We start from the raw sequence: 14,282 nt of genomic DNA, 5'->3' as shown, positions 1-14,282 counted from the left end.
AACTCTCTCCCACAATAGGACACACATTCAATTCACAGTGCTACCCAGGGGAATCACTTCTCAGATATCCACTCCTCGCTTTGAAACATCTCCTCCCAGCACGTCTGAGCTCTGTTTAACCACGTTCAAGTCCCATCAGTTGGCCTTAAGAAGTATTGGTCAAAGAGATCCACCTTACTATGGGCAAGCTCTCAGAAACCTCTGATCAATTCTGCTTGATATAGCCTTGAAGGGCTCTTATTCTCATTTTTGGAAATAAGTCACCCAGGATATGTCCCCACCAATATTGTATTTCTGTCTGCAGTTGATAGAGATGCACTTAAATGGGAGTGGAAAATAATTGCTGATGTGATATTCTAAAGAAAGAAGATAATATGCAGTGGATACTCCAGAAGTGCAAGGGATTGGGGAAAACTCCTCTCCACTCTCCATTCACTGCTCCTGCAGGCAGGAGAGATGCATCAGGCTGGTGAGGTCAGGACACAGAGCAGATTAAGGCCAGGTTCAGCCCCTTTAGAGAGATGTGCTCTTCTGCAGATCAGACCTTCTGTTCAGGTAAAGGAAAGGAGCTCACCCTTTATCTGAGCTGAGCCAGGGACAGCTGGAGGAAATTTTTTTCAAATTCAGCAGGAGTATTACCAAGGCTGTTTGGCTCACATTTAAAGCCACGTTTCCCCACCAACTTAATCAACAATAAAGCCAACTTTCTTTTCACTCCCCATCTGTCTGTAGTCTCTGGCCTGTCTCTCTCCAAGCTCCAAAATCTGGAGAGAAAGATGAGTGTCATTTATTGGTCTTCCAAAATCCCACATATAGCTCTGATTAATGAGGTTTCATAACAACTCTTCTTCATCTGTGACGACCAGGCTGAATCTCGGCAGTCAGGGTGATGACCCATATGTGCTGTTTTCCCTTATCTCCTCCTATCACACAGTTCCTTGAAGTTCCCTAGGGTCAGTGGCGAGGTGTAGGGTTACAGGATGGAGTGTCCTCTATTAAGAGCCAGAGGGAGTAGCAGGTCATCATTCTGAAATTATTAGCATCACATCTTACTGTAGTAGATCTTAATTGTTTTAAAAGCATAGACTATTTAGATTACCATGTAGATATGAAATGTCACCCTAGGAAAATGCATGTACTCACAAAGTTTGGCATCCAATTCTACCAGCTTCCTGAAGCCCCTGAAATAAATGGTTACAAATCCTGCAGCCTACACAGATAAACACATGACCCAACCATCTCACATCTAACTTGTTGGCAGAGAAGGACAGTATCCCAGACTCTTAGGTACAAAGTAAACTTTCAAGCTTACCATAGCCAACTTCTCATTTTATACTCCAGGAAACAGACCTAGAATGCTATTCTTTTAGGTTGTGACATACAAATCCTTTTAAATTCTTTAGAATTGTTAATATTTCAAGTGTGTGTATAAGGCCCATTCTTCCTTATGCAGAATCCCTGAAAGTCTTTCCATCCCAAAGCTGTGTTTCCTCAGTGCTAACTTACCCTACAGGTAGAAAAGCAAGGGACGCAAAGAAGTTCCTTCCATTACCAGAATAATTAAAGTATCCTCATGAGGATAGCTGATGGTAGGTGGCTGTTTTGAAACAAAAAGAAACCAAGTGTGAATAGCTTGAGAAAAATATATCCAACACAGTTCCAGGGCCCAACAGAAGCTCAATTAAAGATCACTATCTGGCAATGGAAGAGACATTAAAAAAAAAAAAAAAACACAAATGCCCACTGTTGTTGTATGCAATGCCTACTACATATTTTATGTAAACATATCATTATATGAAAATCAGTAACAACCCTGAAGCTCTGGGCAAGGAGTCAAAGTGATTCTAAGCCACACAGTCTAGACATGTCTGTCAGGTAACTCCAGACACTTGCAAGAGCATTAAATCACTTTGTCACAGCTTTCCCTACTTTAGTCACCTTAGGTTCTTTCTTTTTTTTTTTTTTTTTGCACGCAGGTTTCTTTTTATTTTTTTAATTTTTTTATTTTCCCACTGTACAGCAAGGGGGTCAGGTTATCCTTACATGCATACATTACAATTACATTTTTTCCCCCACCCTTTGTTCTGTTGCAACATGAGTATCTAGACAAAGTTCTCAATGCTATTCAGCAGGATCTCCTTGTATATCTATTCTAGGTTGTGTCTGATAAGTCCAAGCTCCCGATCCCTCCCACTCCCTCCCCCTCCCATCATGCAGCCACAAGTCTTTTCTCCAAGTCCATGATTTTCTTTTCTGAGGAGATGTTCATTTGTGCTGGATATTAGATTCCAGTTATAAGTGATATCATATGGTACTTGTCTTTGTCTTTCTGACTCATTTCGCTCAGTATGAGAGTCTCTCGTTCCATCCATGTTGCTGCAAATGGCATTATGTCATTCTTTTTTATGGCTGAGTAGTATTCCATTGTGCATATATAACACATCTTCCGAATCCAATCATCTGTCGATGGACATTTGGGTTGTTTCCATGTCCTGGCTATTGTGAATAGTACTGCAATGAACATGCGGGTGTACGTGTCTCTTTTAAGTAGAGGTTTGTCCGGATAGATGCCCAAGAGTGGGACTGCGGGGTCATATGGAAGTTCTATGTATAGATTTCTAAGGTATCTCCAAACTGTTCTCCATAGTGGCTGTACCAGTTTACATTCCCACCAACAGTGCAGGAGGGTTCCCTTTTCTCCACAGCCCCTCCAGCACTTGTTATTTGTGGATTTATTAATGATGGCCATTCTGACTGGTGTGAGGTGGTATCTCACGGTAGTTTTGATTTGCGTTTCTCTTATAATCAGCGATGTTGAGCATTTTTTCATGTGTTTGTTGGCCATCTGTATATCTTCTTTGGAGAAAGGTCTATTCAGGTCTTTTGCCCATTTTTCCATTGATTGATTGGCTTTTTTGCTGTTGGGTTGTATAAGTTGTTTATATATTCTAGAGATTAAGCCCTGGTCCGTTGCATCATTTGAAACTATTTTCTCCCATTCTGTAAGTTGTCTTTTTGTTTTCTTTTGGATTTCCTTTGCTGTGCAAAAACTTTTCAGTTTGATGAGGTTCCATGGGTTTATTTTTGCTCTAATTTCGATTGCTTTGGGAGACTGACCTGAGAAAATATTCATGATGTTGATGTCAGAGAGTGTTTTGCCTATGTTTTCTTCTAGGAGTTGGATGGTGTCCTGTCGTATATTTAAGTCGTTCAGCCATTTTGAGTTTATTTTTGTGCATGGTGTGAGGGTGTGTTCTAGTTTCATTGCTTTGCATGCAGCTGTCCAGGTTTCCCAGCAATGCTTGCTGAATAGACTTTCTTTTTCCCATTTGATGTTCTTGCCTCCCTTTTCAAAGATTAATTGACCATAGGTGTCAGGGTTTATTTCCGGATTCTCTATTCTGTTCCATTGGTCGGTCGGTCTGTTTTGATACCAGTACCACACTGTTTTGATGACTGTGGCTTTGTAGTATTTCTTGAAGTCTGGGAGAGTTATGCCTCCTGCTTGGTTTTTGTTTCTCAGGATTGCTTTGGCGATTCTGGGTCTTTTGTGGTTCCATATAAATGTTTGGATTGTTTGTTCTAGTTCTGTGAAAAATGTCCTGGGTCATTTGATAGGGATTGCATTGAATCTGTAGATTGCTTTGGGTAGTATGGCCATTTTTACAATATTGATTTTCCCAATCCAGGAACATGGAATATCTTTCCATTTCTTTCCATCTTCTTTGATTTCTTTGATTAAAGTTTTATAGTTCTCGGCATATAGGTCCTTTACCTCCTTGGTCAGGTGTATTCCGAGGTATTTGATTTTGTGAGGTGCAATTTTAAAAGGTGTCATATCTTTGTATTCCTTTTCTAATATTTCATTGCTGGTATACAGAAATGCCACTGACTTCTGAATGTTAATCTTATATCCTGCTACTTTGCTGAATGTATTAATCAGTTCAAGGAGTTTTGGGGTTGAGTCCTTAGGGTTTTCTATGTATAGTATCATGTCATCTGCACACAGTGACAGTTTGATCTCTTTTCTTCCTATATGGATGCCTTGTATTTCTTTTGTTTGTCTAATTGCTGTGGCTAGGACTTCCAAAACTATGTTGAAGAGCAGTGGTGAGAGTGGGCATCCCTGTCTTGTTCCCGATTTGAGTGAGAAGGCTTTCAGTTTTTCCCCATTGAGGATTATATTTGCTGTGGGTTTATCATAAATGGCTTTGATTATATTCAGGAATGTTCCCTCTATACCCACTTTGGCGAGGGTCTTGATCATGAATGGATGTTGGACTTTGTCAAATGCTTTTTCTGCGTCTATTGAGATGATCATATGATTTTTGACTTTTTTTTTGTTAATGTGGTATATGATGCTGATTGATTTGCGTATGTTGAACCATCCTTGTGAACCTGGGATGAACCCAACCTGGTCATGGTATATAATTTTTTTGATATGTTGTTGGATTCGGTTGGCTAAGATTTTGTTGAGAATTTTTGCATCTATATTCATCAATGATATTGGGCAATAGTTTTCTTTTTTGGTGGTATCTCTGTCTGGTTTTGGAATGAGGGTGATGGTGGCATCATAGAATGTCTTTGGGAGTATTCCTTCTTCTTCCACCTTTTGAAAGAGTTTAAGGAGGATGGGCACCAATTCCTCTTTATATGTTTGATAAAATTCACCTGTGAAGCCATCTGGTCCTGGACTTTTATTTGTAGGGAGTGATTTTATGACCTCTTCAATTTCATTTCTAGTGATCGGTCTGTTCAGTTGGTCTGTTTCTTTTTGATTCAGTTTTGGCAGGCTGTAAGATTCTACAAAATTGTCCATTTCTTCCAGATTGTCAAACTTGTTGCCATATAGTTGTTCATAGTATTCTCTTATGGTTGTTTGTATTTCTGCTGTATCCGTTGTGATTTCTCCTTTTTCATTTATAATTTTGGTTATTTGGGTTCTTTCTCTCCTCTTTTGAGTGAGTCTGGCCAGGGGTTTGTCAATTTTGTTCACCTTTTCAAAGAACCAGCTCTTGGTTTTATTAATTTTCTCTATTGTTTTTTGAGTCTCTATTTTATTGATTTCTTCTTTGATCTTTATAATTTCCTTCCTTCTGCTGACTTTAGGACTTTTTTGTTCTTCTTTTTCTAATTCATTTAGGTGGAGGGTTAAGTTGTCCATTTGGGATCTTTCTTCTTTTTTGAGAAAGGCCTGTATTGCTATAAATTTCCCTCTGAGCACTGCTTTCGCAGCATCCCATAGATTTTGAGAGGTTTTGTCTTCATTATCATTTGTTTCAAGATAGTTTTTAATTTCCTTCTTGATTTCCTCATTGACCCATTAGTTTTTTAGTAGCATGTTGTTTAGTCTCCATGCAGTAGGTTTTTTCTCTTTCCTTTTCCCACAGTTGATTTCTAATTTCATGGCATTGTGGTCAGAGAAGATACTTGAGATAATTTCTATGCTCCTAAATTTATTGAGGTTAGCTTTGTGTCCCAATATGTGGTCGATTCTTGAGAACGTTCCATGAGCATTTGAGCAGAATGTGTCTTCTGCTTTTTTTGGATGTAGTGTCCTGAAGATATCAATGAAGTCTAACTTTTCTATTGTTTCCTTTAGGATCTCTGTTGCTTTATTGGTTTTCTGTCTAGAGGATCTGTCCATTGATGTGAGGGGGGTATTAAGGTCTCCTACTATGATTGTATTCTCATCAATATCTCCCTTTATGTCTGTTAATATTTGATGTATGTATCTGAGTGCTCCTGTATTTGGGGCATATATGTTGACGATAGTAACATCCTCTCCTTGGATGGATCCCTTAATCATTAAGTAGTGTCCTTCTTTGTCTTTCTTTATGTCTTTTGTTTTAAAGTCTATTTTGTCTGATATGAGCATTGCGACTCCTGCTTTTCTGTCATGTCTATTGGCATGAAATATTTTTCCCCACCCTTTCACTTTCAATCTATATGTATCTTTTGTCCTAAGGTGAGTTTCTTGTAGGCAGCATATTGAAGGTTTTTGCCTTTTTATCCACTCAGCCACTCTGTGTCTTTTGATTGGGGCATTCAGTCCATTGACATTTAAGGTGATAATTGATAGATGATTATTTATTGCCATTTGAACCTCGTGTTCCAGTTGATTCTATGGTTCTCCATTCTTCCTTTTTTTTTTTTTTTTGGTTGGATGGTCTCCTGTTATTATCTGCTTGAGTGTTTTGTTTTGTTTTTTTTTTTCATTTTTTGCAAATGCAATATTTGCTTTTGGCTTGTGGTTGCCCTGTTTTTTAAGTATGCTAACCCCTTCCCATAATTGTGTGTTTTAGCCTGATGGTCCTGTAAGTTCAAACACTTCATTACTATATTAAAATTAAGAAGAGAAACATACAAACAAACAAACAAAAAGGGTTATTTATTTCCTAACATCTCTTGCCCACATTTTATGGTTTTGATGACTCTTTTTTATTTTTTTCTTTTTAATTTTATTTTGTTTGAGGCCTGTTCATGATTAAATCTGTATGCTGGCTTATTTGAGTGACTGCTCTCTGATTGTGGTTTCCTCAGTCCTAGTTCTTCTTCTTCTTCTTCTTCTTTTTTTTCTTTTCTTTTTTCTTCCCTTTCCTTCCTTTCTTTTTGGTTTAGAGAAGCCCTTTCAATATTTCCTTTAACCTGGGTTTTGTGTTGCTGTATTCTTTAAGTTTTTGTTTGTTGGAAAAAAATTTTATTTCCCCTTCTATTTTAAATGATATTCTTGCTGAATAGAGTATTCTAGGTTGCATATTTTTTCCTTTGAGCACTTTAAATATCTCTTGCCATTCCCTCCTGGCCTGTAGTGTTTCTGTACAGAAATCAGCTGATAATCTTATGGGGTTCCCTTGTAGGTAACATTCTGCTTTTCTCTTGCTGCCTTTAGGATCCTCTCTTTATCACTAACTTTTGCCATTTTTATTATGATGTGTCTTGGTGTGGGTCTGTTTGGGTTCAGTTTGTCTGGGGCCCTCTGTGCTTCTTGTATCTTGAACCCAGTATCCTTTAGATTTGGGAAGTTTCCATCGATAATTTCTTCAAATATATTTTCCATTTCCTTATCTTTTTCTACTCCTTCTGGAATTCCTATTATGTGTAGATTGGCCCACTTTATATTATCCCATAGGTCTCTTATATTGCTTTCCTGTTTTTTGATTCGGTTTTCTGTCTGCTGATCGGATTGAGTGATTTCCATTATTCTATCTTCCATATCACTGATTCGTTCTTCTGCATTATTCATTCTGGTTTGTACTGCCCTTAGTTCAGTCTGCATCTCTGCAAATGAATGTTCTAGTTTTTCTTGGCTCCTCCTTATATTTTCTAGTTCCTTTCTGAGGGTATCTGCATTACTGTTCATAGCTTCTCTTAATTCCTTCAGTATTTTCACTGTTTCTCTTTTGAACTCCAGGTCTGTCAGACTGCCGAGATCTGTTTCATTGTTGACTGTTTTAGGTGAGTTCTCCTGTTGGTTTGACTGGGGGTTGTTTCTCAGCTTCTTCATCTTGCTTGTTGTTTTCTTTCTCCTGAGGGAGTTGTACTCTCTGTTATCGGGCAGTGTTTGCCTTGTCACTGCCATGGACTATTTCCTGAGGGCTGGTGTTGTTGGTCAATCTTTTTTGAGGCAGTGTGGCTTTTCTGGAGTGTTGATGGGGCTAACAGTGTTTCTTTGAAGCAAAGGAGGACTTCCTGAGGGCAGACAGGACTGGGAGGTCCACACCACGATGGTAGCAGATTTCACTTGGTCATGCAGAGCTTGCTCTGGTGTTTTTAGGCTGTGGGGTTCTTGCAGGGGGTTGGCGGTGTTGGGCAGCTGTTCCTCAGGAGTGCAGCATCCCCTGGGGGCTGGAGCAGATATCTGGGTCACTGAGAACCTAAGAGGCTCTTCCCTAGGGCAGCCCAACTCAGAAGGCTGGCCTGAGAATGTAGGTGGATCTTTTCACAGTCTGGCCAAGCTTGTTGCAGCTTTTCTGGGTTGCAGGGGCTCCTCCAGGGGGCTGGTGGTGCTGAGCAGCTATTCCACAGGAGTGGGGCACCCCCGAGGGCTTGGGCGGGTAGCAGGGCCACTGAAAACCCAAGAGGCTCCCCCCAGGGCAGCCCGACTCAGAAAGACCATCTGAGATCTTTTCCCAGCTCGGCCAGGCTTGTTGCAGCTTTTCTGGGCTGCAGGGGGTCCTGCCTGGAGCTGGCAGTCCTACGCAGCTGATCCACTAGGGCTCGGCACCCCCTGGGGGCTTGGGCCAGTAGCAGGGCCAATCGAAGAGGTTCCTCCCCGGGGCAGCCTGACGCAGAAAAACCAACCGAGAATTAGGCAGATCTATTCACGGCCTGGCTAGGCTTGTTCTAGCTTTTCTGGGCTGCAGGCCTTTTCTCAGGGACTGGTGGTGTTTGGTGCTACTCTGCGGAAGTGTAGCCCCTCCAAAGGGCAAGCAGGCCTGTGCAGGGACTGCCCCTGCGGTGGTAGGCTTCAGGCAATTGTTGAGGCCAGCCCTCCCAGATGGCAGGCAGCCCCAGGTCCGACGAGAGCGTAGGGGGTGGCGGGGGGGGGGGGGGGGGGGGGGGAGGGGATGCACTGGGAAGCACAGCTTTCTGCTAGCTAGCGGGCCTGTAAGCTTGCTGTGGCATGGGGAGTATTCTATGGGGACCCACCCCTTCTTCTCTCCCCTCCCCAGCACGGGCGCAGACCAGGCTCTTCTCCCAGGTTCCCTCTGATGCGGCTTTCCACTTCCCCGCCCCTAGAGTATTGCTCCCTTTCTCTGCGACAGCTTTGTTTTCTAGTCTCCCAGGCAGTCTCTGCCCTGTCAAACTTGACAGACCGGTTTCTAGACCTCCCAAGCAGTCTCCGCTCCACCCCGCCCCCCCAGCCCGTTCTCAGGGACTAACCTTCGGAGGCGAGGACTCGGTGCCCAGCCCCCACCCAGGCATCTCAATTTTTGGTGACTGTGCCTGTAGTTCAGATGGTCCATTCGGTTCTTGATCAGCTTTTCTGTACTCCAACTTACTGCTACACTCTTCTCTGCATCTGGAGATTCCTCTGGTTCGTTTGATCTTTCCCCCAGGTAGGTGACTTTCCAGGGTGTGGGATCCCTTTCTCCTCCGCAGTTCCCTCTCAGGAGCTCCCGTCCCGCTCGGATTCACCTTCTCTCACTCTCCTCTTTTCTCCCGTTCCTCCCTGTAATGTCACGAACTTCTTGCCGTTATTGGAGTTTAGGTTCTTCTGCCAGCGATTGGTTGCTGTTCTGTGCGAGTCATTTATTCTGTAGATGTGCTTTTCTTGTGTTTGTGGGAGAGGGCCAGCGTGTCCCCCTACTCCTCTGCCATCTTGTCCTCCCTCCTGCAGGTTTCACCTTAGGTTCTTTCTAATTCCTCATTAGCTCTTCCTTCTGCCATGACCATAGACATCAGCCCTTCCTCCCAGTGTTTCTCAACCTCATCACTCTTGACGTTTGGGGCCGGATCCATATTTGTTGTGGGAGGGCGGGGAGGGAGCAGCCCGGTAAATGTTATATTTAGCAGCAGCCCTGGCCTCTAACCCCTAGATGCTAGTAGCATCTCCCCACTGATATGACAACCAAAACATCTCCATATATCACCTGAGGCCCCAAGAGGAAAAGCCACCCTCACCCCAAGGGGAGAACCACTGCTTCAAAGGAAGCTGCTTGAAATCAAGAAGGCAAGTCAAATTTAAATTTGGGAAGGAGCTGAAGGGCCCTAAGAGAACCCCTCCCCCCATAGTAGGAGGCTGCCTGTTTTCTTCCCAGGGACTTTCTTAAGCCAGGAGGCTGCTGCACAGGCAATTCACTGGAAATCCTTCCTTCTGCCCCTCTAGGCTCCTCTGCCTTGCTTCAGGACCATTTCCTCTTGTGGTCTGCTGTGCCATCCTTGCTGGTTCTAACCTGCTCTGTAAGACAAGCACTCTATGTTTGCAGGGAACACCAGATTTATTTCATTCAGACAAATAATCAATGTTGGGTTTTCTTAATGAAAGGAGATGGGGTGACTGGGAGGAGAGTGGGGAAGTGGCTTAGGGAAGTGTGCCTGGTTAATGTAAGTTTACCCGATGAGCCTAGGGTTCAACCTGGTGATTCTAGAAAGTACTTTGCAAAGTTGGGTGTTTTGGAGCTAGACCTCAAATGCAGACCGTTTATCCCTGGAATCAGAATCTAGCCAAATGGACTACCGGGGAGAGGTTTCCAGTATCCTGGCCTGCGCAGTATCCTCGTTCAAATTCCCTCCGTCTCGTTAATTTATGGCAGGGCTCCATCCAACTCCAGAGCCAAATGCAATAATGCAACTCATTAAGAACCACTAGGGAGTATTTAGGAAACATGCAAAAGGAACAGTTCCTTTATTTCCTCTCCCCAGAGTCTTATTTCCACTCTAAGTTTTTCTCCATTTCTTCCAGTTTGAGCAACAGAAAATTGGCTGGAAAAATAACTTACCACTATAATTCATCACTGAGCTGGGTTTTCTTTTAACTTTTATGTTTCCTGAAGTGCATGTGATTCAGCTCCAGTTCCGAATTCCAAATGAGCAAAATGAACTCGTGTTTCTCATCTCCAATTAAATAATTCATTTCCCTAATTTTAAAGCATCCAATTCAAATAATAAATTGACAGGAACTCATCTAGCGCATTCATTAGCAGTTCACCTTTCCTTCTCTCCCCTCCCTTATGATGTCAGCTTCATAGTTTGGGTAGTTATTTTAGAGCATGCTGAGCAGCAAAATCAATACCTCATTAAGTTATTTCAAATCGGTGAACTACAGCTGTTTCAGCCCATGAGCATGAAATATGGTTTCATCAATAGAATCCCAAGCTCTGTCTACACAAAGACAAAACAGTTGGGCAATTTAGTCAATTCTGTTTTAAAAAGAAAAGTCAAACAGGTTGTTTGGTATCAGGTAGACCAAACAATAATTTGCCTGTTATTTTTGTCACATACATAGGCCACAGAACTGATAGAGACTGTCATGATTTTCCTAGTCCATTTTCTTGAGTTTCTGTACAATGATGAGCAGAAGAATGCCTATTCTATTTTTTTTTTTTTTTGCCTTTTTGTCTTTTTAGGGTCGCACCTGCAGTATATGGATGTTCCCAGCCTAGGAGTTCAATTGCAGCTGTTGCTGCCGGCCTGCCCCAGAGCCACAGCAACACCAGATTTGAGCCGTGTCTGTGACCTACACCACAGCTCACAGCAACGCCGGATCCTTAACCCACCAAGCGAGGCCAGGGATGGAACCCTCAACCTCATGGCTCCTATTCAGATTCATTAACCACTGAGCCACAATGGGAACTCCCATATTCTATTCTTAAACGTTGCCAAGAAAAAATCCCTTGCCAGTTGCCCATGGCCATGCTCCTTACTTGTCTAAAATGACCTAGGCATAAGAGTGACCAGCAATTATTCAGTGGAATCTGAGCACTTACTGTGAAGAAAGCCCGAAGTTAGAGGAATCTTTAGAAGATTATAAGGCATGAATCCTACCTTCAAATAGCTTATGATCAAGGAAGGGCGCCCAGGCTAGAGTACACGGAAGAAAAACCAAAACCTATCAACAACCCAAGCTGACTGTAACTCTTTGGGCAGCAGTGCAGATTAGGGGCAAAATTGGTGATGTTCCAAAGAGAAGCAAGTCATCAAAGACCTGCAACATTAAAAAAAAAAAAAAAAAACTTGTTAGTCAAGGAAGTCTTTACCTAAATTCTAAACTGATTATACACGCTATATCTAAAGCAGTGTTCTTCCATCATAGGAGAATGTGTTGACTTTGTTCACAAATTAATGTCAGTGTTATAAATTACATTTATGCATCTAAGAGTAAGTGATAATTGAGAGAGAGACATGGACTCATAACTATGAAATCATCCAAGAACCAGAATAGCAAGATCAGACTACTTCTGGCAAATAAATAGCTCCAAATAGTGAATGCTAATTTTTTTTTTAAGAGCAAATCAAGCTATGTTTTACTTTCAACAATGGCAAGAGACAGCCAAAGGGAAGATGGAAGACTCTGGAAGCCTCTAATCTATAGAACCCTTGCACAGCCTTGCTTAGGATTGCAAGGGCCCTGGGCAAGCACTGGCCTTCTGGACTGGTTTTCCTTTTTACTCCTCTATTTTCTATTCCTTTTTCTTTTTTTCCCTTTTTTCTTATTAAAGTATAGTGATTTACAATGTTGTGCCAATTTCTGCTGTAGAACAAAGTGTCCCAGTCATACATATATATACAATCCCTTTCTTATATTATCTTCCATCATGGTCTGTCCCAAGAGACTGGTTATATTTCCCTGTCTATTCCTTTTTCAGTGCTAATATTTCTTCTTACCTTATTATCCTTTTTTCAATTTTTTTTTTCTTTTTAGGGCCACACCCGTGGCATATGGAGGTTCTCAGGCTAGGGATCCAATTAGAGCTGTAGCTGCCAGCCTATACCACAGCCACAGCAACGCTAGATCCGAGCCGAGTCTGAGATCTACACCACAGCTCATGGCAACGCCAGATGCTTAGCCCACTAAGTAAGGCCAGGGATCGAACCTACATCCTCATGGATACTAGTCAGATTTGTTTCCACTGAGCCACGACGGGAACTCTGTTTCAATTATTTTTAAATAGCTTCTTTATTGAAGAAAACATACATTAAAAAAGTATACAGATACCAGAGTTCCCATCATGGTGCAGTGGAAATGATTCTGACTAGGAACCACAGAGTCGCTGTGGCTGTGGCGTAGGCCGGCAGCTGTAGCTCCAATCTGACCCCTAGCCTGGGAACCTCCATATGCCAGGTGTGGTCCTAAAAAGACAAAAGATGAAAAAAAAAATGATACAGATATTAACATGTAACTCAATTTTCACATGTAAAGTGAACAAAACATGGAATCAAAAGGAATATCAAAAAACAGAGCACTGGAGCTCCCACTGTGGTGCAACAGGTTGAGAGGTATCCCTGCAGCGCCAGGACACTGGCTCCACCCCCAGCCCAGCACAGTGGGTTAAAGGATCCAGCGTTGCCACAGCTGCAGCATAGGTTGCAAGTGCGGCTCAGATCTGATCCCAGGCCCAGGAACTCCACATGCCATGAAGCATCCAAAAACAAACAAGCAAAAACAACAACAAAAACCAGAGCATGGCTAGCAGCAAGAAGCCTCTTTTGTGCTTCTTCCCAGTTACTGCTAAGACTTATAAAACAGAGATTAGTTTTGCTGGGTTTTGAATGTTATATAAATGGAATCATAGAGCATCACTTGGCTTTCTTTCAAAATTGTGTTTATGAAATTTATCCATGTTACTGTGTGTGACAGGAGTTTATATACTCACAATGTTCTTTAGTATCTTATTATAGGAACATACCACAATTTATGTATCCAATCTACTGTTGATGAGTGTTTGGGCTATTCCCCAGTTGGGGCTATTACAAAGAGTGCTGATATAAATACTCTTGGTAAACACCTGCCCACGTTTCTGTTGGGTGATACCCAGGAGTGGAACAGCTATTTCAAGAGGCATGCATCAGTTCAGTTTTGATAGATCTTGTTAAAGTGTTTACCAAAGTGGTTGTACCAATTTATCCTTCCAACAGCAGTTTATAAGAATCCTAGTTTCTCCCCATCTTCACTACCACTTGGTTTGTCAGTCTTTTTCATTTCATCCATTCTTATGGGTATACAATGGCATCTTGCAGTCTTAATTTGCATTTTCCTGAAAAGTAATGATCTTTGACCATTGCTTCCTCTATTTATAATAGATTTGCATATGTTATTTACAAAATGCCTGTTCAAGTGTTCTACCTATTTCTCATCCACCTCTTTTCTTATGGATGTTTAAGAGTTCTCTATATTTTTTGGAAATATCTCCTCCTGTTATGTGGCCTGCCTTTTTACCCTCTTAAGGTTAAGCAGCTCCAGAGTCGGTTAATTCAGTAGCTTACCAATGTCAGCTTTTCTGTAGGTCTCCTGAATTTTCCTTCAGGGTTTCAAGACAGCTATCACAGTGCCAATCAATATGTTCTCTTATAACAGTACTTTTGGAAAAGCAGGAAGAAAAGAGGAAGAAGGTTTCTTCTTGCAAGTCTATTTCTTTTTATCTGGGAAGAAAGCCCTTCCCAGAACACCCTCCATGCCCTCAACAACAGACTTCTCAAGTTTCACAAATCACGTACCAACCCCTAAACCAATCACTGGCAAAGAGGAATGGGTTGCTGTGATTGGCTTAGAACATTCATGATTCATCTCCAGAGGAAGGGGCTGATAAACCATCACTGACAGTTTCCTGCATGAAAAT

Source organism: Phacochoerus africanus, chromosome 1 (genome assembly GCF_016906955.1).
Source record: "Phacochoerus africanus isolate WHEZ1 chromosome 1, ROS_Pafr_v1, whole genome shotgun sequence".
In the NCBI taxonomy this organism is placed as follows: Eukaryota; Metazoa; Chordata; class Mammalia; order Artiodactyla; family Suidae; genus Phacochoerus; species Phacochoerus africanus.
This window is presented reverse-complemented; position numbering follows the sequence as displayed.